This window comes from Camelus ferus, chromosome 17 (genome assembly GCF_009834535.1).
Source record: "Camelus ferus isolate YT-003-E chromosome 17, BCGSAC_Cfer_1.0, whole genome shotgun sequence".
NCBI classification, from domain to species: domain Eukaryota; kingdom Metazoa; phylum Chordata; class Mammalia; order Artiodactyla; family Camelidae; genus Camelus; species Camelus ferus.
Window position 1 is genome coordinate 47,299,542 of NC_045712.1, and position 26,290 is coordinate 47,325,831.

Consider the following 26,290-nt stretch of genomic DNA (forward strand, 5'->3'; position numbering starts at 1 on the left):
GCTGGTTCTGTAGAACATTCCCAGCAGCCCTTTTTCCTTTCAGTATCTGCAGCCCCACAGAGGCCGTAAACCCTTATCTTTGTGTCCCTTGGATTTCCCTGGCCTCTCAGACATCTGAGTGACTCCGTAGTGGTCGCTCGCCAACAAAGACTTAGCATTTACCAGAGGACTTGAGAGCAAATTCCTCAGACCTTCAAACCACGGCTGATTAGAAAAGCCAGCATTTAGTAATTAAGCCCTGAAATGAATGCGAACTGCGAAATATTTGGAAGGTGATCACAGAATGTGCCCAGCAGCTGTCAAGCATGAAGGACTTCTCCTCCGAGAGAAGTCCGTCTGTCTTCAAGATGTCCAGGGGACCCCTCTGGCTCTGGCGCAGTTTTTCCCTGGCTGGGAGATTTTCTAATACTTCTTAATAGCTGGTATCAATCACAAAATTTCATAATGGTAGACAGGCATCCTAGGGTTGGCTTAATGTGCCTCATCTAGCAATTTGTAGCACAACTACTGGGTAACTCTGTGTAAGTTATTTTGATCAATTGATGCGGCATAATGATGCTTTTGCAAATTGCTTGTTTTTTCCTTTGTGCGATCGATTTACCGCTCAGGATTTGGAGGGGGCTTGGAGACCCATAACTCTGGAGAAACAGCGAGCCTTCACCCCTCTGTGTTGTTGGGAATAAATACGTGATGTACACCGAAAAAATTCTCATGGATCAAAAAAAATGCACTTCGTATTTTCAGAGTTCATACAATCACAGGACACCCGCCCCTCCATCAGAATATCTGTCTGCTGAGAATATTCACTAGTACTTTCTTCCTTAGTAGCGCTTCCTAACAGGGTCCCCGTGTTGGATGATAATGATTGTTTCATTGGTGAAGAGTAATTTTTTTTTCGGTCAGATTAATGATCAGGCTTTTTTCTTGATTGATGTTGTTCTACCGAATTCAGAAAGCATGCACCAGAATGAAAGGGGAAAGAAGTGAAAATAACAGGATGGTGGGGTTTTGTGTAACCTGACCCAAAGGCAAACGAATGAAAAGTAGCCCACCTTTACTTTCCTCAAAGGTATCAATAAATATTCAGCAAATAGTCCCTGGGCCCCATCACGTTCGCTCCAATGGAGGGAATCCGAAGGGTTTGGGTAACATGTTTTGTGAAGGTTGCCAGCCAGCCTCCTCTCTCACTGTTCTCTGGGAGGAAGAGGGCTGATTGACTGATGGAGTAGATGTTGATGTTAACATCTACGTAAAAATACACGGAATTCCTGTCTTTGTAGTTATACATTTTAGTGACTTTTCCTTTAAGGTACAAGCTTTGGCAGGTAAACACCCCCAATTAGGGCTCTTGGTCTGACAACTGGAAAATGGCATGAAATCAAATTAAAAATGGGCAGCTCCCGCTTAAATAATTATCTCTCCTTGAGCTTAGACTTTTGAAGTTGAAAGGAGCTTTCAAAGTTGCCTCATGAAACGTTTTCTTACCCTTGAATGTCTTTCTCGGTGACAGTCTTGACTTTGGGTTGTTTGGGTTGATGTGGCTTAGCATTAGCAACGAACCACCTGCTGAGAAATCTCTGTGAAAGACTTTTTCTCATTTAAAAAAAAAAGTGTTTTCTTTTATTCAGATACATAACTTTATTATTCATTTCCTGCCGTGTGCCAAGCACTGTTTTACTTTAGATGATACCGTTTGGCTCAATTCCTGGATCTTGAAGCCAGAGAAGACAGGTCTAATTCCTTCTTCTGTGGTGCACGTCTCATTATCTGAAGACGGTGATGACATTCCTTTAGGCGTCTTGTCTTCTTCAGGCTCAGTGCTTCCATTTTCAACTGGTCCTTGTACTCTGAAGTTTTCTTCTCATCATTTTACCAGCTAACCATTGCATCTATAACCTAGCTCAAGGTCCAGAACTGCAAGTCCCTTGTTTTACATGCTGTGTTTCCATGTGTGCGCCCTGAGATGTAATCAGCCCCTGTTTTGGGTAGCTACATTATAGTGCTTACATCGAGTTATTTCATTTAGCATTTATCAAGAAACTACTATTTGCCAAGCACTGTCATATGTTAAAGATGAAATAAAAATCAGACGTAGTCCTTGACATGGCAGTCTATATTTGTATGAAGGTAACAAACCTGATACATACATGGCTAGGTGTAACACAATGTGCTTTGTGTTCTGTGGGAAGCATTAAATACCCGGGGAGCGAGGGAGAAGGCTTGGCCAGATTTGCAGGGGGCGGTGGTGAAATCAGAAGACTTGGCTAAGAGCAACAGCCATTGAACTGGACTGTTAGACATGACCGGGGCATTTCCGAGTAAGTAAGACAGTAGATGGGATGGAATCTTGGACCATTCTAGGAAAATACAGAATGGAGAAAAAGCAGAGATGTGGAAATACGCGGTATGTTTCAACAGTGGCTGATGGAGTGAGAGATCAGGGGCCAAGGACTGAGAGGAAAGGCAGGTGGTGGACATGGAGAGGCAGGTTGGGGCCGCACCATGAATTCTGGGGAGAGGCATTTAGAGGTCGCACCGCAGGTCCTCACCACTCCAAGTGCGGTGTGAGGACTGGCGGGGTCATCGCCCCTTGGGAGCTTGTGAGAAACGCGGCTTCTCAGAACTTGTGAACAAGAAACTGCATCTTAGCCAGGTGACAGAGAGCACTTTACATGGAGTTTGGGGCAGAGGAAGAGGCGAAAAAGACAGCGATGTTATCTGGGCACCAGTGTTAGCTCATTCAATCCTCGCAGTGAACGACTATGACTTCTCTTTACAGAGAGGGAAGCTGACACCCGAGAAGCTTAATTGCATCCCCCAGAAATCGCGATTTAATAAATGGCAGAGCGGGAATTTGGACTCTGGTGTTTCTACGGCAAGGAATGTCTGGCTCCGTCGTGCGGCCGATTGCATCAGTGTTGACTTTTAGAAAGTTAACATAAGAGAGTCCGTGAAGGGGGCTGAGCCGTTTCCTGTCAGCTGGAAAGCACCCCTTCTGCTCTTGTGAGGATGGAGTGAGATGGTCCAGGGACCCTGCGTGATGTATGACAGGGAGGTGCTTTGGAAACGATTCGTTGTCACCAGCAACCGACGCCCGGAGCCTTTGTGGTACTCCTCCCTCCAGCCTGTGCTTGGGTAACCCAGTGCCTCTGTGGTCTCCCTTTTCCCTCTCATACCCAAATATCAGCGATGGGAGTTGGACGGTCATCCGGAGTGGCCGTAGAGAGTCTGCTGTGTTACGTTAACCCCTGTCCGAGCACATCCGAGAATGCCAGGGGATTGTTTACAGGTTTGACGATTCCCGCATGGTTTTCCCTTGTCAGCCTTACCAGCCATCTGTTTCATATCTCCTTCCTCAGTGCTGCTTTGCCGTAACAATGGGGACAGGCATCTCTATTAATTTCCCCAAAGGACAGTTAAGGTCAAGGTCTGGGGACGAGAGCAGGAAAGGACAACGCAAAAAATATCATCGGATCCTGAACAACTTTTTAGTCCCTGCCGCGTGGACCTTCTCTTTTCTTAGTTTCAGTTTGCCTCGATGTTTCAGGGGCCACCCTCACTCCTCTCTCCAAAGGCCTTTCGGTCATTTCCATTCTGCCCTGAAGACAGCCTCCCAGCTTTCCCCTGGGCTCAGCAAGAGGGAAGAAGAGCTCTCTCTCTCTCAATTCAAGACGTCAAAATTTGTGGGTTTTTTTTTTTCTTCTTCCCCAGGATTTATGAAAATGGGAATGTTGATTTCCTTCAGAGGAAATAGCCTTCTCCATCAGTAAGGGTGTAAATGGGCCACCGCGTCTAAATTGGGCATTTGCAGAACTCAACGTTTCATTTCCTGTTTGGCTGGTTCAAGCTAAAATAACACCGTGGGGAGATACCAAAGTATGCAGATACTTCCCCCAGCCCTCCAGTGCTTAATTCCTCCTGATGGGGGCTGGTCTCCTAATCCGCAAGAAGCTACTTTTCAAAACACACGTACGCGTTACGAACAATCAGTTTGCTCACAAAGGGAAGTCTAAAGTCTAAACAACATTTAATAACTTGGGCTGCATTAGGCGTTCCCATGGACAATGAGTAGATATTTGAATTATATCTGCATCGCTCAGTGGGCTTTGTCAGCCCTCCCTACTCTACCAGCATGACTGGCACATGACATCACTCACAGATGTGTTTATGAGTGTGTGTGTGTGTGTGTGTGTGTGTGTGTGCAGCGCGTGAAGAAGGAACCACACGATTATAGAAAAAGTAAATCCATCCAACTAGTATATTCTTGGACACCACGATGACACAATAAATCACAGAAACTGGAGGTATCCAAACACTGATTCATAGCCCCTGTTGGATTTAAAGGTCGTTTAATTAGAGGCATTCTATATTAAGGGTTGGGGGGGAGCGGTCCCCAAAGGCAAAGTTTGCATCTACCTGAAAAGCAAAACCTTTCAGCCATCCATCAAACAGTATTACAGGCGTCAACAATTTCGGTTTTTTTCTCCCATGGGCTACCCCATCGCCCGTGCCCTGCTATTTCCCTTGGATGTAAGAGGAAGACTTTGCATTTATGCCTCTGAAAGCGATGCAGGTCATGTGTAGCCACAGAATAAGCTTTACTGCCTGCACTGGGTGAAAATCTATGTTTTAAACGGGGAGTTTGAAGGAATAGGGAGAAAGAAGAAAATGGTATTTGATTGGAGTCTGAGGCTTTTGAAAACACACACCCTCATGTACCTTGAAGCTCTGGGCTTTGGCCTAAGACATGCACTCACTGAGAACAGGGAGAATGTAATTTTAAAGGCCTGATGTATTGTTTCAAAGCTTTCCTGGACCCTCTCCATGAAGCCTCTTGATTTAAGATTATTTCAGAGCTGTGGGGATGGACAGCATCTTGGTGTCTTTCAGTGGAGAAAAATGTTAATACCTTTCAGAAAGAGAGAGATTTTATGCCTGTAAAGAGTAATCTCAGCATTGCCTTCTTGCTTGAGTCTGAGGTAAAAGAGGAGATTTAGCTGCTGCCATGATGGTTTTCCTGAGGGCAACCGAGTTGTTGACCAGATTTATAGTAGATGCTGGATGCCTGCAGCCCTAATGGCTTTTGAAAGTGGGGAGGAGCTATAAATCACTGGGTGGATATTGCTGGTTTCGGTGGTTTATTCAAAATGGAGCCAAAGACAGTAGCAATTTGGAGGAATTAGTTTCTTAGTGACCAGGTGTTTCCTTTTTCACACATGTGCCTACCGGCAGAGTGAGGGTGTAAGCCACTCTCTCTTGCTCTTTGAATGCTTGCAGGGTGCTCTGTGGCTGTAACGGAGGGAGGTTCCTTAGGGGAGCTCTCCTGACCACCGATCTTTTCTCCTGGCAAAAGGGTCATCTGTGAAAGTTTTCCAAAACCAGAGAGAGAGAGAGAGAGACTATGACATACATGAGTCAAACTAGGATTGTTGGTTTGGAGCTTGTAGGAGATTCTGTGTTTCTCAAAGGGAAGAACGGTGGGGCAGGGCAGGATTTGCATCATTTAGATGTTCGACATACAGGCAAAACGATGCTAGATCGCAGTGCTTAAGACGCTTTGATTTCAGAAGGTGCTTCTCCGAGGTGTAGGTTTCTCAGGAGTAAAATTTTGAGAAGAACCTCGAAGTGCATTGAACTCTTGATTAAACGTCACCTCCTTTCGCACCTTGAAAACTCTAGTATGACTTTTATCTCGGATATAGAAACATCACTCTATAAATTACACAAGTAAACTCTCAAATGTGTACTGTTTATACAAAACAATTGCATTAATTTGCAGAAAACTTGAAAACTCGGCTACTCCAGTCCGAGTCTCTGGCGTGTCTCACCAGGACCACCACAACCACCTCCCAGCCGTGTCTTTCTTTCTCTGCCCTTGTCCTTCTGTAGCCCATATTCTACATATCAGACAAGACATCTTGAAAAAACTGTGATTCTCATCAAGTTTAAGTGCTTCCAGGACATTGCATTACACTTGGAATAAACCCCAGCCTCTCTCCTGGGGCCTGGATATGTAGCCTGCCCTTCTTGTGAAACTCGTTGGGTACCACGGTTTCTCTTTCTCACGATGCCCCCGCCCCACAGGCTGCCCAGTGTCCCATGAACAAGCCAACTTCGTGTTTCTTTGCATCTGCGATTTCCTTTCTTGGGGGGATGACTGGTTCTCTACAAATTTAAATGTCTGGTTCCAAATGTCTGGTCTGCATTCAAAGTCATCACCCGGAGAGACCTTTCCTGGAACGTTGAATCCAAAACAAGCTCCCCATCCCCCATCTTCTCATCCTGCCTTACTTTTATTTATAGCACTTAACAATACTGAAAAATACAGAATAGAGTTATTTTGTTTACAAGGTCATTTTTTTTAAACTCCCTCAATAGGAACTCAACTCCCCAAGGGCAAGGACTTTACCTTATTCAGAGTCCACGATCTCTGACAGTGCCTGTCACAAAAATAAGTCCTCGAAGAAAGCTGTGTGGACTGATGAGTGAAGGAGAGAACTAGTTTCCCATGAGATTTCACGCGCTGCATCTGCTTATGGAAGAAGGAGTGCTGACGGAGGGAAAATGTGGCTATTTTTCTGACTCCCTGGGCTTCCCTTAGGCACAATCTCAAATCTTGCTCTTTTGTGAGCAGATGAAGACACGGTCTGTGATACTTGGGAGCTACTGTAACCATCGAGGCGAGGGCAGGAAAGAGCTTCGATGCCCGTGATAAGTGTGGAGAGAAAACTCCGGAGCACAGTCACGCGTCCCTCTGGGCAGAGCTCTTGATGGAGTCTCTTTAATCATCCCGTTCCTTGCGCAGAGGGAAGGGCTTTGGGCTCAGAATCACATTTGGACTCAAGTCCTATTCTTGTTCCCCAGAAGCCCCTGCACAGGTGGGCTTGTTTCCTCACCTGTGAAGTGGGGATGCTAACAGAAAGAGCTAGTAATTTTGCTGAGTCCTTACTGGATGCCAAGCGCCAGGTAAACATTTGCATGCACTGTTTTGCTTAGTTCTTATGTCATCCCTATGATGCGAGTGTGATCGTTACATCCTCACCCCCTGCCATGTACAGGTGTGGATCCCCAAGGTGAAGCGGGATTTGGTCATTAGGGAAGGGGCATATAGGTAGCCAGTGCCAGGGCTGGGACTGAAGCCTCATGAACTTGAGACTCAGGGTCTTAATGGATGTGCTGCGTGGCTTCAGTATGACTGGGAGGGCAAAATGCCGTAACTATGTAGCTCTAACTGAATTTATCACTCTCCTGTAATTGTCGTGAACACATACCGCCTCCGCCGTGAGACTGGAGGGTCTCAAGGTCACAAACGTGCCTTTTATCCATCTTTGTGTCTCTAGGATCCAACACAGAGCCTGGCTCATCAAAGATCTTTTTTAATAGCTCTCTGTCTCTCCTTCGTCACTCCCTTCCATGCCTTCTTTCTCCTCTGACGACAAAATTACAAACGTTACATTTGACCCACAGGGTCATCACCAAGACACGCCTGTGGAAGGACTGAGAAGCAGAGCGTGTCCCAGGGCACCCTCTGCAAGTTTCCCTCTGTCCCCTCCGGCTGCTCTGCCTCCCACAATCCAGCTTTACCAAGGACTTTGATTCCGGGCAGGTTAGGGAGAGGGCTATGTTTAGAACACAGCTGTAAGTAGGCAGGGGTTTTACCGTTCCTAGGAAGCATCGTGAGGTCCAGTCTGAAGCACAGGGCTTGGCCTCATTAACTGCACCAGGCGAAGGGAACGAGACCGCTGGCCACTGGTGTATTTACTCAGTGGCGTTAATTTCTCAGAAAGGGGAGAGAGAGCTCTGTGGTTCAGGACCAAGAGGTGCGGATTCAACAAATACTATAGAATACACAAGGTTTAGAAAATATAGATTTTTTTAGTGCCACCTACTGTTGAAGTTCCTATTTATTTGTATGGTTCTGTATTAGGGCCCCAGAGGGAATGTAAACAGCTCTTCTCAGCTGTGTGCTTTTTGTTTATCAATGTTGTACGTTTATGATTTGTGCAATATGTGATTTCTCTTTGGGTACTTTTATTTATATGGATGGTAAATAATACTGCAGGAGTCCACACACCAGGATGCGTTCATCCTTCTTGGCGGACAGAGAACCGCTCCTGGTTTTGCAGATAGAAGGGATGACATTTCAAGAACGTTTAATGGCAGTGCCTTGGACCAGAGGATCGGCCAGTCCTGAGCAAGACTGATGAACATAGGCCAAACCTCAAAATTCCCTCATTAACTTGGTAATCAGAAGCGGATTATGTGGAAGCACACTGGAAAGAAAACAAGACAGTAGGCTGATACTTCAAACTAAAAATAAGCTGAGGGAGTTTTGACTTGTTTACCTTGGCTGTCCTCTGCCCTTTGAATGACCTTGACTGGGTAGCCAGTTGGGATCCTTAAGGCTGGTCTCCTATTCCCTAAGCAAGTACGACTTTCACTGCCGTTAGTGGACGCTGAATATTAGACAAAGAGAAATTGTGCCAAACCATCTGCTTTTTTGCTCATTTCTCTTCTTGAACTAAAAATGGCCATGACTTGGGGAGTGAAAATGGAGACACTCTGTGGCAGAAAGGTACAAATTATAGGAAGAAGTGAAGGGAGTCACTTCTCTCTGTTGGGATTTGCTGGCGTGATTTAAAATTCTTCAAATTCCACAGATAACTATTGAGCAAGCCTCCCCATCCAAGGCACTCTGCACAGAGTTGTAAGGGTGGATGGAGGGCTAGACGTGGCCCAGGACTGTGCTCTGATTTAAAGGACGAGGAAACAGGTGTCTTGAAAGATAAAGGGGACAGCTTTAGGTGGCCTTCCTAACCAGCAGCATGACTGAGACTTGAACCCATTTCCCCTAATTCTTAATGTTCTCCAGTTCTCACCACCATTTCTCAACATCACCATCACTGATGTTCAAACCCACACGTGAAGTCCTTCAGCAGGCAAATAGCAAAACACAGATTTTTGTACTCTTAGTCCATTAGTCTTTCCACCTTCCACCGTCATATTTTTGTTGGACATTTTTTAAACAATAAATAAGAAAACGTATAAAGTAAAATCGTCCCATTGCGCCTTCTTGCCTCTAGACCCTACTCTGCAAAAGGACATCCTAATTTCTGGTCTCAGAGTGAAACTTTTCATGGAAATAGTGAGTCATAAGTTGAACCACAGTAAGAGTCCCAAGGCATTGCACTGATGGAATTTATTTTTCAGAGGTTTTCTTATTTTTTTTTTTTTTTCTGGAAGGAAACGACTTGGCAACCAGAAATTAACACAACATTGTAAACCAACTCTACTTCAGTAAGAATAAATTAATTAAAAAAAAAAAACCTTTATTTTTGCTTGCTGCAGGAGCAATGTGCTGATATACATTAAACAGAAGGGATCCTAATGCCAAGGGTGTTCCTGGCTGGAGGGCAGGAAATACTGCAAGCTGCCTTTTTATGGGTCTCCTGCTGGTTAAGCAAATTCCCCTATCTCTCAAAAGGGTGAACTTAACTTCAAGAGGAAAAAGCACTGGGGAAATAAAGTTTCACGTGGGCAACCGGGCAGAAGGCTGTGTGATTTTATAGCTGGCCCTTGAAAAGTCTTTGAGCTGAATATATCACTGGCACCATGGAGGAGCCACGCTGAAAGTCGCTCAGCCAATGGTTCTGATGAGAGGCTCCCAATTGCCCGAACCTGGGAGAGCCTTGGCAGACTTAACAGCAAGCAGTTGCTGAATATGGTCCCCCCTCAGGGACCAAAGCAATATGCAGACACTGCCCACAGCATTCCACTCCCACCACCAGGCCTCCGGAAGCACTTGTGAGGGAAAGGGAGCAAGAGAGTTACCCTGCTTTTTACAGTTAGAGATGCCTTTCTTATACTAGGACCTCCTGAGACACACGGACTTTCTCTAACTGCCGTTAGTGCCAGCAGCAGAAGTACCAGCAGGGGAGTTGTCTAGCTGGAACTGGGCTGAGGTGCTCCAGTTTATTTTAGATTAATGGGCTGCTCTGGTTTCGTTCCCAGAGTTCCCATCAGTAGATGCAGGCATTTCTTCAGTCCTGAAATCACCACACCTGCCCTGGGTTTCCAGTATGACTGTGCACACAGGATGTCAGCTTTCATTTACCTGGAGCATCTTTCTGGAACACAAGGCTTGTCTTTATTTAGGGATAAAAACCAAAGGATGAAAAGGCAGCAGTATCCTATGGGGAGACTGACCAAAACTTGTCAGTGTATTTGTAGAAAGTCCTCGCATAACTTCAAGAATACAATTTATTCTCAAGTCACTGCAACTAGATAATGCTTGACCATAAGTAAATAATGCTAAACAACGAATTCCTGCTGAAGGAATTTTGCAAGGATGCAGTTATGAAGCTCCAGGAATATGTCAGCATCACTCACGAGGTGCCCGGTATAGGAAGCTGTCCACCTCACTGAGAGGCTGGAGGCCAGTGTTCTAGTCCCAGCTTCCTGGGGGCTGGAACCCAAATTGATGGGTCCCGTCAACACAGGGAAATTATAAAGAGATATGTTCTCAAGTGTTTTTTTTTTCCCCTAGCTATAAATTTCTGTGTAGATAGACAATATCCAGTCAGATTCAATTTTTTGGAGATGAAGTGAAAATTTTTCAGGAAACACTTTGATATTTCCACCACCCCCTCCTGAACATTGACTTTCTTAAGAATCCTCCAAAGATGTGAAAATTCAAACATGAAATTCTTTTATTAAAAACTTAACTGTTCCTCTTCAAGTAGCACACAGGACCTGGAAACATTAGTTTAATTATTTCAAGGGGCCACGCTGTAAGTAAGGATTGGCTAGTACATGAGCTGGTTAGGACATGAAATCATCCTGGTGCGTTTAATTCAGTGGCGCAGCGAGCAGTGACTTCTTGATCAATGGTTTCACATGAAGCACTTTTAATGTTGGTCTCTGGAACAATAAAGATTAGGTACAATTAGAATATCATTAGCATTTTAACTTGCAGAACGCTCTTCGCCTTCTTGTAGCTTCGTTATTTTAACTGGAAAAAAGGCATCAAACAAAGGCATGACATTGAGAAAACAAGACATTGCAACTTTGCCACGGATTCTTGAACAAAAACAGAAATGATGCGTTTTCCTTTTGCCACCAGGCATGGATTGCTCATTAAACAGAGGTTCCTAGCATTGCTGGAAGCTGTTTGTTACAACAAAATTCATCTGCCTTATGGGAGAACTGGTAGTGTACTAAATACCACAAATGCTGAGTGTCCCTGCTGGCTCTGGGGTGGAGATTTTAAGCTGTGCTGGACTGGGGCTTCTTTTTTTTTTTTTTAATATATATATATTTTTGAGGGTGGGTAATTAGGTTTATTTATTTATTTTTGGAGGAGGCACTGGGGATTGAACCTAGGACCTCGCGCATGCTAAGCAAGCGCTCTGCCATTTGAGCTATATCCTCCCCCCTTGGGGCTTCTTAATGGGCTGTTCAGAGAGACCAAGTCTGAGACTCACTGTGAAAAACTTTTTCTTTTAGATTGAATTGATTTTTTAAAAATTGCATTGAAGTGATTTTTGCAGAAGTTTTCTTATCGGACTTAGCAGACTGTTGCATGAGAACACTGATTCTAGTAAGTCATAAACTCGTATTCGCTTCAGTGACCCACCAGTAGTTTTCCGGTTTGGGGTCCTGAGCTTTCCCGGTGAGGTCAAGTTCATCGCGGGAGGATGGGCTTTCCTGCTGTAGTCTGACCCCCGGTGACACTTTGAACATATCCAGACCTAAAAAGGCAAATTTTTTTTTTTTTTTTTAAGAAGGAAGACTATAGTTTCGCTCCTGTAGAGTTGATTTTCAGCTTCCCACCACATAGCTTTGGTCTTAATAGCTAGTTTTCTATAGGAAGGTGGGAATTTCTTCACAGAACAGGAGCCAGGAAGGCCAGGCAGCCGAAAGTGTCCATCAGATGTGACTGGAATCCACATATCGGTAGCGTGCTCCCTGGTCCTTCAATTCCTGCATCACATGAGCTGAGTCTCTCTTCCCTCCAAGTCACCCTTGAATCAAAACTCCATTTTTCAACTGTTCTCATGGATACCTCACTCATAGACACTGGGGGGTCTGAAGAAGACTTTAGATGCCTTCTGCCCACCTTCCACCCATCTCCCTCCCAGAAGCAAGACAGATTTCTTGTCCATTGCACCTCTGCCCCCCAACATCATGAACCAAGGGTCCTCCCAGAAATAGGGCGGGGGTGTTTGTGGGCTTGTCAAAGAAGTTCCCCCAAATGAACACAGTGTCCTCTCTTTCCAAGAATACTTCTGATGAGTAGAAATTTGGCTGATCTTAGCCCAAATATTTATTTCCTCTGAGTCATCTCAAAATGAAGATAGTGGAAAAATCAGGGGCTTTCAAATTATACATGTCTGCGTTCAAATTCTAGGTTGCTAGCTGGTAAAAATTAGTTATCCTCGGTAATTCAGTGTAATAAGCAGTAAATGGTACACCAACCAGGTAAGATACGGACTCCCAGAAAGAGGCGAGCTGTGTCTCCCTCCCCTCCCCCTTGTTTTTATTACGTGCCTCGCTCAGCGTCTTCCTGGAGCCCGGGACATGTTTACGTGTTTGACGGACTGAAACCTGTTTGAAATGAACTTTGGAAGAGTGACTTCTTTTTCCCGGAGGGACTTTATAGAAAGACTCCTCTGTTATGAAAAGAGAATTAAAAAGAATCTGAAAAAAATATATATATGTATGTATATGAATAACTGAATCGCTTTGCTGTGTACCTGAAACCAACGTTGTAAATTGACTACACTTCAATAAGAAAGAAGAATTAAAAAAGAATAGAAAAGAGAGTTAACTTGAGTTTTTAAAAAATTATTTATTTTTATTATTAATTTTAAAGTAACTTTATTATTAATATTTTCGTTATTAAGTAATAACATATTTATTATTTTTAATGGAAGTACTGGGGATGGAACCAGGACCTCATGATGCATGCTAAGCACACGCTCTACCCCTGAGCTATACCCTCCCCCCAACTTGAGTTTTAAGTGGACATTTTAGTGGTGGTTTTGAGAGCTGACATACGGAATTTGAAACTGAAGGGAGAACCAGGCAGGGGATGGAGAAATGTTGGTGGGGAGGCTGGATCAGGGAAATGGTGGGAAGATCACATTAAGATGATTACTTGGGGGTGTGAAGAAAATAAAATATCTGTCTAACCTCAGTCTTCTGCTACAAATTTGCTCTCCTCTTTGTAGACGCATAGTCTCCCCAAAGTTTAATTGCACCGAGGTAATTTCCAAAGTTAGCTGCTTCTCACCTTCATGTTTAAAAGCTTGGAATGCTCCCCATTGTAAAACCCAATAAAAACAAAGAGCTTGGTTTCCATCTAGCTTGTTTTCCTAGCTAAATTTCTCCCAGTGAGTGTGGATTCAATTTATAGACGGTGTTATTTCTTCAGTAGCCCCCAAGTCTATAAAAACCACAAGAGGGGAACCCTCCTGCTCCAGGTGGTAAGATGCAAAGGCAGCCCCCTACCTGACCTGTTTTCATTTCATCTTGGATTGTTTACCTCATTTTGCTCCTCCCACATGAAGTGGAAACTGCTGGTGCTGCTGAGAGAAGCCAGCCAAACTGTAGGGGTTCAACCTTTAACTCTGTCCTGCGTCGGTGAGAAAAATAAATTCAAACTTATTTTTCTCTTGTGTGGAATTAGCTTCGTTCCCGTCCCCTCCGCTCCCCCCTGGTATATGCCACATATATTTTACATCTCGAATTTTGCTGTCTCTGACCTCTTCTTTGGCTAGGAAAAGACAATGTAGACTATTAGCTACATGCTAATTTTCATTCTCCGAGCTTTTCCAACTCTAAGCCACAGATCGCCACCCCCCCACCTTGTGTCGACAAGAGCTTCAAAGCCCCAAGGGAGAGCGAGAGAAGGAAGAGTGCGGTGAGAGTTTAGGGGCAGAACCCAGAGCGTCCCAAAGGCTCACACTCTGGGTTTCTCCGGCTGCGCCAATCCCGGTCCAGTTTTCATGGAGCAGATATGCCTTTTCAAAGAAACGAGGCAGCCTTCTGTACCCAGAAGATGCTTCTGCTGTGATTCCGGAACCGATGGGGTGTGGATCGAATAGAAAAGGGAAAGACTGTAAGTGAAAGCGCAGTGAGAGGTCGGGGAGGGTGGGAGGTGGGCACAGCTCCCCTCTTGCCTGCCCGGCTCGCCGACAGCAGGCAGGTGCGCTGCGAGGCCTGTACCCCACCTCCTGTGAGATGGGTTCCGTTCTTCCCCGCAACGCTCTTCCATTACACGATGGAGTTAAAGTTCGGACGAGTTGAGTAACTTGCCCCAAATCACCGGCCCATTAGGAGGTAGATGGATTTCAACCTGAATCTGCTGTTTCCATGACAGTCTCCTCTTTCTTGGGTAGGATTGAGAAAGGATTAAAAAATAAAGAAGAAAAAAGACTAAAAAACTAAAATTTCATCAGATAATGACTACATTGGGATATTTAATATTTTTTTAAAATGTTGTCTATATATATAGTATTAAAATTGAAAAAGTCCAGTAAGATGTAAAAGAAAAGAAATAGAAATGATTTGTAATCTCAGTATCCAAAATAATCACTGTTAATTTTCAGTACATTTCCTTCCAGGACTTAAAATTTTCTTTTGGTACTCAGCTATGTGTTTATATACACATATACTTACAAAACTGAAGTCATTTTTTTTTTTTTTACTATTTTTTTGTTAATCTATGATTTTTTTTTAATTTATTTCAGAGGTTTTTTTTTAGTTGAAATATAGTCAGTTTTCAATGTTGTGTCAGTTTCTGGTGTACAGCACAATGCTTCAGTCATACATGAACATACATATATTTGTTTTCATATTCTTTTTCACTGTAAGTTACTACAAGGTATAGAATATAGTCCCCTGTGCTATACAGTGTAAACTTGTTGTTTATTTTATATATAGTAGTTAGTATTTGCAAATCTCTAACTCCCACTTTATCCCTTCCCATCCCCTTCCTCCCTGGTAACCATAAGTTTGTTTTCTATGTCTATGAGTCTCTTTTTGCTTTGTAAATAAATTCGTTAGTGTCTTCTTTTTTCTTTTTTTCTTTTTTTACATTCCACAGTTGAGTAATATCATGTGGTATTTATCTTTCTCTTTCTGGTTTACGTCACTTAGAACAACGATTTCTAGATCCATCCATGTTGCTGAAATGGCATTATTTTATCTTTTTTGTGGCTGAGTAGTATTCCATTGTATAAGTATACCACAACTAATTTTTCTTTAACCCTCATCTGCAATGCCACATCCTCAGAAATGCTCTCTCTGACTTTCCTAACTAAAATTGAGTTATTTTCTATTATATCCCTGATGTTCTTTGTTCATAATGCTTTGTAAATCAGATTTTGTATTTATCATGTTTTCTTGTTCCTTGTTTTTTATCTTCCTCCTCTCCTCAAATGTGGGGGCTAGGAAATTGTTGGCTTTTTTTTATGTTTAATTTTGTGAATCCCTCCTTCCTGGCATGGTGCCCGGGACACAGGATGTGTTCAGCAAAACTTTTTCGATTGAATAAATTGCTCAATTATTTAACATCATCTTATAAAAGAGTATGCATAGAAAAAGGAAATTTTTTCACAATATAGTAAGTAAAAGTAAGCAGATTACAAATGGATGGCCTCACCAGGAGTTCGAGATTTAAAGATAATATTATATATAAAATAGATAAACAGTAAGTCTACACTGTATAATGCAGATAGGTATATAGCACGGGGAGGGGAGTATTTGGGTTTTATTTATTATTATTTTTTTAATGGAGGTACAAGGGATTGAACCTAGGAGCTCATGTGTGCTAAGCACTCATTCTACCACCGAGCAACACCTACCCCCCGCCATTGCATCATTCCTTCTAAATTAAAGGGTTTGGAAATATTTTATAATCGAGTTCTGGTTTCTGGACAGTATTGAATAAGAATTCTTTCACTTTTGTTCCTGTGTTCCTTTTAACATTTCTTCCTGTTTACTTTCTTCCTAAAGGGAGGAAAATACTCTGTCCATCAGGAGTGAATTTAGTTATATTTTACACTGTCCCATAAAGTATATGCTACTGAATTGTGAGCTGTCACAGTGCCTCGTCTTAAAGTATTTCCAATTCTCGAACTCCCAATTTAGCCCTTCCCACCCCTTGTCCCCAGTCTGGTAACCATAAGTTTGTTTTAACCACAAGTTCATACGTATAGCACAGGGAACTCTATTCAATATCTTATAACCTACAATGAAAATGAAAGAGAATATGAAAAGAAAAAAAGCATTTTTTTCCCTTGGTCCCAAAAAAGAAAACGAGATAATCACATCTCTGCCTTTAGTTTGTACATGAGCCTATGTGCATAGAGAAAGTGCTTTGTACATGCATGAGGTTTGTTCCACGCAGGGTAGATTTTTGTAGACGGGGAATGTTTTGTGATACAGGCAGGAGGAGAGTCACAGAGAGGCTCAGGGGTGCGCCTGCTCCCAGCATCATCCCCACGTGGTACCTCCCTGCGTGGCATCAGTACTGCAGACAGGGAGCCCCTGTGCCTATGGAGGGAATTCCTGTGTCAACATCCTGGGGTCCTGTGACAGGCAGTGGGTAGAGTCTGTTTAGAGCAAACGGCCATTCTTGCTTCGTATGGTCCAGAAATGGAGGTAAATCTTCTATTAGAAGAGTCCTCATCCTTTCTGGAAGACAATGTTCCTGGGCTGACCAAGGGATGAACGCATCTGAGGACAGAGGCATGGAGGAGCTGGGTGGGGCCGCGCTCATGATGGAATTTCTGGCAGAGACGGCTGATCGCCGCCCAGAGCCATTCTCGTCTTCCTGGAAGATGGTATCGCTGCTCTAAATATTTTCTGTCCTTCTGAGTTTGGATTCCCAGAAGGCGACCCTGAAGCAAGGATTCAAGTGCCAGCAGTTTATTTGGGGAGTGATTGCCCAGAAAGACAAACGTGGGAATGAAAAGCAAGACAGAAGCAGGACAGAAGCCAGCGCGGGGCGTGGTACAACGCAGGTTCCCGGGGAGGGCGGCTGGGACGCCATCTCACCCCCGGGCATCTGGGGGACGAGGGAGCCGGCATGTTTACTGGTGGAGGGCTGCCCTAGAGGCAGTGGGAGGAGGCATCGATTTCCTGGCATTATGGGCCTGTTCTAAACATGGACAAGGAATGCTCCATGCTGGCCGCTGGATCTGAGGCTGACTTGTCCTGAAATCACAAGGTCAAGGGAATGTTTCGGGGAGGAAGGGGGGCTCACTGCATCATCTTGACCCTCCATGTGAAAGGAGTGTGCATCCTGTCCCGTCAGCTCTGAGCTTGAATATGTCCTGCTTCATCTTTGTTACCGAGTCCAAACTCATTCTGCTCGCCTCATGACAGGCCAGTAAATCAGGAGACAAGGTGTTGGGGCAAGGAATAGCGACTTTATTTGGAAAGCCAGCAGACTGAGAAGATGGCAGACAATATCCTGGAGAACCATCTTCCCCAAGTCATAATTCAGGCTCCTTTTATACTAAGAAGGGGAAAGGGTGAGGCCGATTGTTGCAAACTTGTTGGTGTCAAGCCTTTGTGCTTACAGCTGTCCGTGTGGGCCAGGTCACGATGTTCCTGTAAACCTCCAACAAGGCAGGGTTATTTTCTACTCTGCAACTTTTTATCTCTATACGAATGGGAAGGTGTTATACCCTTAAAGGTCAGAGCCTTGAGAATGGGCTGTCCTGTTATCCGTTAGGGGACCACGCTGGGACATGTGCACAACGGTTGTGGGTGGACAGGAAGAAGGAGCTGGGACAGTAAGATGCCGGCTTAGCTGCTAATGGCCTGAGACGCCCACCCATGGTTGGCTGAGGGTGTCATATAGCAGGGCTCTGGTAGGGAACCTCCTGGTGTCTGCCCGTCAGTGTACAAGATCCTTCAGGACTATGGGGGCTTTCTCCCCATCATTTGTGTAGCAGTCCTGCCCGTAATTGTTTGTGGCAAAATGTGAGGTATTTTGTCATGATCGTCCCCCTCCTCCTGGTCTCCCCGTGCAGATGGAGTTGTCTTGAGTGCCTTCTGCAGAATTCTGATGGAAAGCCCGGAGCCCAAGGACATGGGGAACTTGGTGACAAATAGCTTCGTGTCCTTGACCATCAAAAGAACGCTTGTTCTGCAAACAGCTGAGCTGACTCCGGGCGGGGATGGGTGCTTTATCCATGCTGGAGCTCACCTTTCCTTCTGTGAGCTCAGCCTGCAGCTGCTGGGCTGACGGGCTGTAAAAGCGTCCACGCGATTGTCCAAACGTAAAATAAACCTCCTTTTCCAGGGCCCATTAATCACTTGCCAAAAAAAATGACCACATTTGCTGAGTAAAGAAAACCTCAATAAATTTTGGAAAGCAGAAATTATGAAATCAATCTTGTTTGACTCATCGGCAGTCCGACTTTAAAAGGTTTGAATTCAATCTTCTCAACAAGTTCGTAAATGTCATGGGGGGAAAAAAAGTGAGGGGGCTACTTCTCCAGATTTAAAAAGGCTTAAGTGACTGGGCAAAAAATGAAGTGTTGCTCTATTTTAGATTCTGATTCAAATAAACCAACTGGGAAAAAGAAAAAAAAATTGAAACAGTTGTGTCAAATTGATGACGGACTAAGTATCAGATAACAGGGGAATTGTCACTTTTGTTAGAGAGATAAAGGCAACCCAGTCTTTCTTCTGTAACTTAAAGCTCCTAGTAAAAAAACGCTCATCCAGAGGGAGGCAGAGTATTTGGCCAGAGAATCCGCATCACGGTGCAGCCCTGCCGTGACTCCAGCGCCACCTGTAACCATAGTTAACAGTACATGTTCCAGCCAGGCAGGTGTACTTACAGGTCCTCACGCACTCTCCTCCTTCAGAATCCGGTGCCTTTGCAGAAGCTGTTCTCAGGAGTTTGCCTGCAAACCTTCAACCCTTCCCCTAGCAGGACCTTCCCTGGAGACTCGGCTCAAAACTGCCTCCCTCAGCAAATGCGGCATGTGGGTCCCTGTGTTCTCACGTTCGTCCCTGTGTTCTCGCGTTCTCATAACACTGCCTTTATTCAACTGTATTTAGTTCTTGGAGCATCTGTCTTTCCTCACTGTGCCCTGCGTATCTGGCCAGCTGGGGTGCCAGTCTGCCCATTTCCTTCAAAACTGAGTGCCTGCCTTTACTATCTCCATTTTCTCACTTTTCTTTACTCCATAATCTGTTTTTTTTTTTTTATAGAAATATAGTCGGTTTACACTGTTGTGTCAACTTCTGGTGTGCAGCACATCACGTTTCAGTCATGCATATACATACCTGTCTTCTTTTTCATATTCTTTTTCATTAGAGGTTACTACAAGATATTGAATACAGTTCCCTGTGCTGTACAGTAGGACCTTGCTGTTTATCTATGTAATCTATTTTAATAGTGTTCTCTGGGACACTAAGAGTGGTCTCTAAATTTCCTAATCTTGCTTGACTCTGTGTAGAATTTGACAGTGATTTCATCAATGCTTCCGTAATGAATTGGGAGTTCATTTTTTTCATTGTCTCCCTTTGACCTGTCTCAACAGAGCTTTCTCGTACAAGCAGATGATGGAAACAGAGGCTTGTGGTCCATGAGTTCGTTTTCGAAAGTGATTCTTTCTAAACATGAGTCCGAAGGGCGTCAAGGATTTTTCGTCGACAGAGGATTAAGTGGCGACGAGTGGAGAGAGGCCTCTGATCAACAACCGGTGCGGAGTGTAGCCCCAGGTCCTGAGTCACGGACCCCACAGGAACTGATCCTGCCAGCATCCCCTCGGATGAGCTGGGAGGCGGATCCATCCACAGTGCAACCATGACTGGCAGCCCCAATGGACACCTGGAGCCCATGAGAGGAGCCCGCTAAGGCACACCTGGGTTCCCGACCTGCAGAAGCTTTGGGATGGTGAATGTGGCTGGTTCAAGCCACTGAGGCTTGGGGAAATGCGATGTACAGCAGTCGAGAACTAATACAAAGGTCACTGCTGTGGTCTAAGTAAAACCTGGTCACGGCTTGAACCAAGAGGCAGCAGCAGAGGTGACGGGAGGTGGTCAGCTGTGGCTTTGAAAACAGAGTCAGGAAGATATGAGAAAAAGAAAGGCCCAAGGGGCACTTACGTGGGGCTTTAAGTGGCACCGGGGACAGCTGGCCACCGGGTGTACCGTCCCTGTGGCCTCTGCAGGAGTGGGCTTGGGCCAGGTGGCAGCTGGCTTCGCTCTAAGGGAAGGATGCTGACCCCCTCTTACTCCCCCTTTTACGGGGCAAGAGTGAGAGCAGTCTTAGGATAAACAGATCTCCCAGGCACCCAGCGGTCTGAGGTCTCAGACAGAGATGTTTACAGAAACTCGCGAGGAAGGACAACGTTACGGAAAGCTTTGTTCTGCTGTGATCCCTCTTACTCTAAAGGAAGCAGCTCAAGAGAAGTTATTTTTAAGACGGAAGCAAGAACCATAGATTTTTATGCTGATGGGAACAGTGCGGTTGAGGGGGAAAGTCCGATGAGAAAAGGGAGAGTTGCTGGAATGCAGTCTGTGTCTAAAGACTCGGGTGGGACCTGGTGCACGAGTTTGGTGTCATGTTCCCTCATTCTCGGCATGTTTTCCCGGCAAAGCAGGAGCAAGAAAGCCAAACTAACTGCTTGCCTTAGACTGTGGCGCCCAGGAGAGGACTCACCTTGTCCAAAAGAGTCACTTTTTAGACAGCCCAACCTCCAGCCAGTGGTCGACAGGTCAGAAATGTGGACGCAGCATTGCCAGATCTCCTAATTTTCAAAAGAAGCCTGTAACCCTGATTATTTTGCGTGAGAGCTCCTGATTTTTCAATGCCCTCAACGAATTCAGAATTAAATTTTAAAAAAGCAATCTGCAGGCCAAAGCACACGAGCAGATTGAATGGGAGCGTGGTCTTTGCCCTGGGTCATCACTGTTTTAGTTAGCCTCTAATTCTCCACACAGTGGCTGGAGTGAGTTTTTAAAACACAGATCTGATTGTTACAAGGAGGACCCTGTGACAAGGCCCTGAGTGGCTTTTTCTGGCGCAGTGGGTGGAGCTTCGACTCTGAGAAAGAGCATCTCCACCGCCGTGCCTGAGTGAGCAGCCCCACCTGTCCCCTGGGCCCCGCTCCTCTGAGACTGGGCACTGCGGCCCGCGGGACCCCTCCCTGTCCTCGACAGTGCCAGCTTCCAGGCGTGGCAACTGCTTCTCTCCCTCTTCCACCGACTTCAGTTTCTACTAACTCTTCAGTTCTTTTCCTTATTTCCTTGTTCCCCTAGGCTGCCTGTCCCAGCCCCCTCCCACTACGCCACTCGAAGACCAGATCTTTGCTAGGAACCCTCTTAAGCTCTCATCACTGCTCGCATGGCCTCTAACAGCCCGGGGTACCCTCTGCTACATCTGCCTTGTTTCTAAATCCCCTGGACTCCGCGATGTCTGGGGCCAAGGGCCGTCTCCATTTGTCCGCTGAGTCAGCCAAGGGACTTCTCCGTGACAGGCCTCGAGTGCATCCCTGGTAACAGTTGGTGTTGTCCAGGGCTGGACACCAGCTGTCTCTCTTGAGCTCTTTACAGCTCTTCTCCCAATCGCCGGGTGTCGGGATGTTGCCTGGCCCCTCACATTCAACATGCACCCTGCCCCGTCTTGTTCCCCTTCTCCACCGATGCCACCAGAGCCCGCTCAGCCACATGGACCCAGGGACTGAGGGCCCTCTCATCTCTCACAGCAGGCGTCAGATGCTCTTGATTGTTTTCATGACCGTCTCTCAAGTTAAGTTGTTGTTGTCCTTCCCGTTATGACCATCTCAGATAAAAGCCTCCTTAAGCCTCCCCTGTACTATTTATCTCCACTCAGATACATCTCCCCGGAGCTACCATTCGCTCATCTCTGCCTTCTGATCTACTCCCAACCCTGCTGGCAAACCCAGCGCATTCTCCTCTGTTTCAGATGCTTCACTGACTCCGCCTGGACGGTAGGTCTGGTTCAAATCCCGTAAGAACCTCCTGCCCTTCAGTTTCCACCCATTCATCATCCAGCCGAGCTTACAGTTCTTCTAACTTCCCACCACCCTGCCCCATCTTACACATTATGCTCTAAAACTCAAGCCTCTTAGGGTATCCTGAACACCCCTTGTGTACCATGTTCCAAATGCATTCACGCCTACGGTTGCTTCTCCCCAAATGCTGTTGAATATCTCTGGAGGAGCCACTATTCGTCTTCCAAATTCAGCTCAAGTACCCCCCAAGAAGAGGTAGGAATCACTTCTTTCGTATTTCCCTGTAAGAGCTACTCACTTCCTCTGAGCCCCGTTTGATGATTGTTTGTATTTCTGTTACTTGTACACCTGTTTCTTCCTCTAGACTCTGAGGTCTTTGAGAACAGGGACGAGACTCCCCTAATCTCTGCTGTCCCATGGGCGGGCACAGCACCTGATGCCCACAGTCATTGGTGGACATCGTTTGAATGAATGAGTTGTGTCCATTCTTTGTTGCATGCAGCTTGAACGTACCATTGATTCCAAGTGCACAGCATACCCACATTTATATTTAAAGCAGGTACTAAACCATTTAGTGTTTGATTTACAAGGAAATGATTAAACAGAAAGGACCTACTGCCTTGATCTTGAAGGCAGCAAGCTCATGTCTACTGCAGGGTCGCCAGGAATGTCTGAGTAAAATTAGAGATCACTTCTTCCCTCCTAAAGTGTTTTGCCTTCTAACCTTCTCCCTTATTCACTCTGTTCTCTAACAGACTCATAGAAACTTTGATCAGCTCTAATCTTTAAAGTAAAATCGAGACTCTGTGTTTGAACTCTTGGTCTAAAAGGAATGACTACTGATGAGAGCAGGAGGATAGAACGTTTGAAATTGACTCTGTTTCACAGAACGTCTAACGTAGGTTCCGTGTGACCAGGGATGACTTAACTTCACACTTCCTTTTAGAGAAGAGGAAAGCAAAGCCCTCAGACCCGGCCCGAGGCTCCGGGGCTGACCAGTTCCAGAGCAGTCTTCCGTCCTGCCACTCACAAATTCCCGTAAGATGTGAGCTAGGGAAGCGCAAACCGTTAACCCAACCACATTTCCGGAGGGAACCCTTGGCACTGGAATACCGTACAGGACTTCGAAAAATACATCTCCAGTGGTGCAGTTTTGCACACAACGTGTGGGAAACTTACATGATGGTTAATTACAGGCACGCCGTGAATCCGGACGACCCTAGGGTGAGTTGAGGCCAACAAAGCCAGGCTGACTTTTCATCTTTCTTTCTGCTTGGAACCTCAGAGGGTCTAGATGAGTGAGCACACAGAACCAGTTCTTGTTTTCACATGGGGGGCTCACATGGCGGTGCATTGTGGGAAATTCCCGTTGTCACAGGGAGGGTCTGGGAGGCGCCCTTCCTCCTTTCAGATGAACGACATGTACCGTGGGTGTCCTTCGATGGTCTTGCACCGCTGATGCCTGAAGTGCTGTAAATGGGGGTGAAAAGGGCCGACAAGAACTTGGAGTTGTGGCTTATCATCAGAACTGGCCTTGCTAACCGCAGAGAACCGAAAACCGCGCATTTTGCCGATCTCAGTCCCTGTCTGGGATCTGCACCCCCGGCCTCATAATCAGAAGTAACAGCATTAATAATCTTCTGACAAACACCTTCCCAAAGCTCTTTTTACTTTCCTGCAGCTTCCTTTTTAATTTCCATAGCTACTTTCCCCGTGTTTTCCCTCTGGAGTTTGAGTTTGGAAACGAAAATGATAAACGTCGAATACTAATTGGATGTGCGGCACTGGGAAACATGCATACTTTCATTTCTTCAGTAAAGAAGCTACAGTAAAACCCTCACTGCCATCTATGGATACGGGGACCGAGGCAAAGAGAGTTTGTCTCATTTGCCAGGGGTCACGACAACTAGTAACTGTGTTCCAGTGGACCACACGGCCCTATCTTCAAGAAGCATTTTTTTCCAGTTGGGAGCTAGAGGTGTGTAGCAGGTAGGAACTTCGCTTCACAAACTCAGGTGTGCAAAAAAACCTGACTTCAGTTTTCCATCGAGAACGCAATTTCCACTCGAAACCCCCCATCTGGCCTCCTCTCCACAAATCTGCCAGACAGGTTTCACTATCTCCATTTCCTAATGGAGGAAAATTGAAGTCTGGAGAGTTAAAATGACTTGTTCAGACTCACCCTGCGTGAGGAGGAGGGTAGAGCTCAGCGTCAGGACGCGTGCCTAGCATGCGCGATGTACTGGGTTCAATCCCCAGTACCTCCATTAAAAATAAATAATAAGTAAACCTAATTACTCTCCCCCAACCCAAACTTACTCCGCATAATGTGTTCCTGACCTAGAAGGGTGCCAGAGGAGTAGACACTGATCATATACAAATTCTTCCAAAAAATTAGAATAAAAGGGACACTTTCCCTTTCCTGTTAAGAAGCTAGGATTCCCAAACTGGATGAGGACTATAAAAGAAAGAAAATCTTCTGCTCACTTCACTGATGACAATAGATGCAGAAATTTTACATACAGTATTAACTAACTAACAATCTAAAGGGGTATTAAAAATGCATCATGACCAGTTAGGGCCTATTCCAGGAATGGAAAGAAAGTTTAACATTGGGAGATCTGTTAATCACCTCCAGGGTTGGCATCGAGGGTGTAAGATCTATGCGGCGTGAACTGGCAGGGCTGAGTGCCTCCTCACATTTTGTGCTGTAAGTAAGTGACTCACTTGTTTTGTCTTACTCCTGGCTCTGATGACCCCATTAGGAATTAAGGAAAAAATTTACATGAGTATCTCACCTGCTATTCGATTTGTATTTGATTGAGAAAAAATGTAAATGGACAACTTGGTGGTAGTTTTTAAAACTGCCAACACATTTTTTGACTCTTTGCATCGAGAATTAGGATCCATGTTCTCTTTCCTTAAATCTGGCCGCTGTGGCTGGGTCTTTTAACCTTGGCCACATCAATGTTTGGGCCACAGATTCTTTGCTGTAGGGGCTGTCCTGTGCATTGCTGAAATTTAGCAGCGTCCCTGGGCTCCAGTCACTAGTGCCAGCAGCCACCCAGCCCCGGCTGTGCAAACCAAAAGTATACGCAGGCATTGCTGAATGTTCTGTTGGGGCAAACGTGCCCCTAGTTTGAGAACCACTGCAGTGGCAGAAATGAGGTTACGAGATGTCTGAAACTAGGCTGTAAAAGGCCACTTAGAATTCTGGTCCTCTTGGGACACTCATTCTGGGAGAAACCAACTGTTCTGGACATCCAGCCGTTCTGGAGATGCTCTGTGTGCACATCGTAGGTGACAATCCCCGCTGAGCCCAGGTGACAGCCCCGGTTGAGTCTTACCCAAATTCTTCACCCTCAAATCTGTAAAATATGAAAATTGTTGTTGTTTCACTAACTTTGGGGTGGGTGGCGTGTTAATCCAGCAATGGTCACTGAAACAGCATCACTGGAAAATGGGAGGACTAGCGTTTATGAAACAAACAGGCTTTACTGAAATTCCCTGGGTCTCTTATCAGATGCGTGGCAGGCAGGGGTAGGTGAGCTCTCCGCTCTCAGGCTGGGCGTGTGCTCGTGGCATGTTGAGAATTCTCACTGAGTTGGCATCCCAAACCTGTTCTGATCCTTTTTTTTTTTTCTCAAGAGAAAATATTTTAAAGATGTAAGAGTTTAAGGAACATCTGGTTTGTGGGAAAATTATAAGAACGTGCGTTTCCCTCCCCCCTTCCATCACTCCCACACTGCAGCATCCTTGGGGTCTCAGACCTTAGGAACAAAATTAGAACAATGGCTAATATGGTTGCTCTGTGGTGGAGGCAGGCAGGGGCGCCAGCTTGGGCTTGATGAAGAAGGAGCAGCACGTGTGAAAGGACGGCATCCCTAGAGGACAGAAGAATTGGGAGAATGCAGGAAGAGGGCACGGCGGTTCCCAGATACGCTGAATTAGGCTCACACCGCGAGGTGGCAGGAAAATGAATGTTTGCTTTTCCTGGCTTAGTATTTGCTTAGTGATACTTCAGCGTTTCTAAAAGATACATGCCTTGGCTGGGGCTCTCTCCGGCTCCCTCTGCAATATTTAATTTTACAGAGAGGAAGGCTCTGATGGTAAAATAGTTGTTCTCTTTTTGTAACCAAGCAGGACCGTGTGGGGTCTTCCCAGGACAGACCCCTCCCCATCTCCCCTGCTGCAGCTGCTCTCTGAAGGACCCAGGTCGTAGCACCTCATGCAGATGTCCTGAGTTTTTCAGAGGCTAAAAAGCAACACCAAAGGTAAGA

The 26,290-nt window shown here is 45.4% G+C and overlaps 1 protein-coding gene across 13 annotated transcripts in view; it reads left to right on the top strand.

The window, feature by feature from the left end:
• Positions 1-26,290, top strand: part of LOC116657289 — a 319,209-nt gene that overhangs the window by 70,210 nt on the left and 222,709 nt on the right. For 7 of the 13 annotated variants that reach the window (XR_004312422.1, XR_004312419.1, XR_004312421.1 and 4 more), the window contains one exon: positions 19,572-26,284. The gene's annotated coding sequence lies outside the window, so the exon portion shown is untranslated. Of the gene's footprint in view, positions 1-13,725; positions 14,123-19,571; positions 26,285-26,290 lie in introns of those variants that run through there. The other 6 variants (XR_004312423.1, XR_004312425.1, XR_004312427.1 and 3 more) reach the window with 6 other exon arrangements.